The 3155-nt window shown below is 37.0% G+C and overlaps 1 non-coding gene across 1 annotated transcript; it reads right to left on the reverse strand.

Moving 5' to 3' along the window:
- Positions 1 to 2641: 2641 nt before the first annotated feature.
- On the reverse strand, positions 2642 to 2832 carry LOC132539557 (U2 spliceosomal RNA). Its single transcript, XR_009550912.1, has one exon. It is a non-coding gene; the product is annotated as a U2 spliceosomal RNA (small nuclear RNA).
- Between the last annotated feature and the right edge of the window lie 323 nt (positions 2833 to 3155).

Consider the following 3155-nt stretch of genomic DNA (forward strand, 5'->3'; position numbering starts at 1 on the left):
TGCAGGGGGAAAACTTTTTGAGTGCAGGTGTCTCTCTGTCTCTCCCTCTCAATCTCCCCCCATCTTTCTCAATTTCTGACAGTCCCTATTCAATAAATAAATAAAGATAATACATTTTTTAAAAGTTACAGGATATGTACTAAATGAAGTACTATTCAGCAAAAAAAAAAAAAAAAGACTATATTGTGTCTTTTGGGACAAAATGGATGGAACTAGAGGTGGTTATGCTTAGTGAAGTAAGTAAAGAAGTGAAAGTCAACCACCAGATAATCTCACTCACATGCAGAACATGGAAAATTGAAACACATGAACTTAAAAAAGAGTCAACCCATATCTAAGACTTTAGGAGAACTATGGTGGTTACTGTTGGGGGTTGGGGGGGTGCTAAGGGCACAGAATTTTGGTGGAGAGAGCAGTGTAGAACTATATGAAAGAGACAAAAGCAAGTCAGTGGTCAGTGGCCTTGCTCTTCAGATCTCATGAGAACTCTGCCAGAGCTGTCTAGATAGAAACAAGGAAAATTCTGAATAGGGGTAGGAAGGAGTTGAAGTCTTGCAGTAGCACACCAAGCAGCAAAATTATGATATTAATGGTAATGTGACCTCATTGCTAGCAGAAACTGGCGGGGCCTGGGGAACATCCTTGAGAAACACAAGAAGAGAAAAATGCAAGGAGAATGCAATATAACCCATCCCCTTCAATCATGTTGAGCACAGCCTGACAGATATTCTACTATTAAAAGGCACCACAATGAACTAGAATAGTGTATATCAAGGCCTCTTCTGTTGAGCTTTTATTTTTACATTTTTCTTTTATCATTTTATTGGGGGATTGATAGTTGACACAGAGTTTTTCATCTGTCAATGTTAAGTATCTGCAGAACACTTGTACCCCAACTGAGGTCCTGTTCCACCAACATGCACCAGAACACCAAAGTCCTTGTACTGAGCCCCCTAATCATTTATATGATTATTGAATATCAACCATATATCCACGTAGGTGTTTTGACATGGAATTCTGACTCTTTTAACTGTGCACATTTTTGTGGATTTCTCCTAATAGTTCTGACACTAGTACTTAGGCTCATCTTTCTAGTTCAATATAAATCCTAAGGAGATTTTTTTCCTTCAGCTACAGAATGAGATAGAGAGGTGGTGGCAGGGAGCAGGCTGGAGGTAAAAACCACAGCACTGGGGCTTCTTGAAATGTGGTAGGGCCCAGGCTCAAAGCTGGGTTACACACATGGCAAAGCAGCACACTATCTCAGTGAGTCAAGTCCTAAGAAATTTAACTGTGACTTTTTAAAAACCATCCCACTGAGCTTGTGCTTTCTGAGTTTGCCTAAAGTCAGATTCCAAGGACCAGGTGACACCGAAGTAAAAATCAGAGTAAGCTCTTTTGATGTAAGCTAATGTGACTGGGCCATATGTAATAGCCCTGCTGTCCTCCTAGTTTCTGTTCTGTACAAATCTTTTTCGATCATCAGCTGTAGCAGGCAATCTTGGGGGCGAAGAAGCCTTTTAAAAATTCTGAAAAGGAAGAAGTATGAGCAGATGTCCAGGAGAAAGATAAAATAGCAGTGCAAGTAAAATGCAGAAATTTATTGGCATACTTTAGCAAGCTATAGTAGCAAATGTTGAGGACTTCAGAGTATAACACTAAGAGAGAAAAGGAGGGGGTCTATATTTTTATCCATTGTATTCAGTAAATCCTGTCATTACAGCTGCTTTTAAGAAGTTCACTTCCTTACTATGAACTGTCATTAGTTGTCAAGTACATTTTATCATATGCAAAATATACCTTTCTTTGTATATTATTATATGTAGGTAAGTATATCACATATAAGTAAGCATGTAGGTGTTGAGATATAGCATACAGTATTTTATTTTAAAGCAAAGCTGTACTTACGAAATCATACAGTTATGCTTTCTTAAAAATTATTCACTTGAGAACAGCAGTAGAATAAGATTATAAGTCAACTAAATTTCAAAGGAAAGGAATGATGTTAAAATATGTTTGTGTTTTTCTATTTTATATAAGAGAGGTTAGGACAGGAACTAAAAAGATCAAATCTTTACTACTGGTAGAGCTATAGTAAATATATGTAAAATGTTGTCTACCTACTAACAGGAACTAAATCACTAGTAGTTTACATGGAGTGTCTACTACGAAATTAGGGGCAATGAGGCTACCATTATGTAGGGGATGTCTGCTCTACAATTAGTGAAGAAACAGATATATAAATGATGAACTCAAGTGAAACATAAACTTAAACAAACAAACAAAAAAAAAACAGTTTAGTATGAAATAAAAATAAAATGCCCCTGTGGCAAAAGGTTACAATTAAATACTACATTTTGTCTCCTTGTTTATTGATGAGATTTTAGACTGCTTCCACATCTTGGTTGTTTTGAATAATATTTCCATGAAAATGGGTGTGCACATACATCTTTGAGATTCTGCTTTTAATTCTTCTGGGTGAATATTGAGTAGTAGAATTGTTAGATCATATGGGAATTCTCTTTTTTTAATTTTTTGAAACACATCTGCTGTTTTTTTTTCTGTATTGATTGCATCATTTCAGTTTGGCAAACAATATGTAAGGATTCCAATTTTTCTTTTTTCTTTTTAATTCCCCCAGCAGGAGTGCACTATTCCTGTAAGTACTACAATACCAGGTCGATGTGTGAAGTGAAAGGAGCAAACCTCTATTCCAACTTTTAGTTGCCCAAATCCATCGACTATATTGTCCTCAGACAGAGGATGTATCAGATATTGAACTGGTAAGAACAGATACTACACTTGATCTTAGCCAAAAGGCCAAGAAGTGAAGGATTCCAATTTTTTTATGTCCTTGATAACACTTGCCATTTTCTAGTTTGATGTGATTGTTTTTTTTATTTTACCAGAACATTGCTCCACTCTGGATTGTGGTGGTGTGGGACTATTCAATGGGCACAGAAATTCATTCCTGGGACACACCTGGTTAAGTGTTCACATTAAAGTGCGCGAGGATCCAGGTTTAAGTCCTTGGTCCGCACCTGCAGAGGGAAACTGTCTCGAGTGGTGAAGCAGGGCTGCAGGAGTGTGTCTCTTTCTACCTGCCCCCTCAGTTTCTCTCTGTCTCTATCCAATAATAAATAAATATATATATT

This window comes from Erinaceus europaeus, chromosome 7, assembly GCF_950295315.1.
Source record: "Erinaceus europaeus chromosome 7, mEriEur2.1, whole genome shotgun sequence".
In the NCBI taxonomy this organism is placed as follows: domain Eukaryota; kingdom Metazoa; phylum Chordata; class Mammalia; order Eulipotyphla; family Erinaceidae; genus Erinaceus; species Erinaceus europaeus.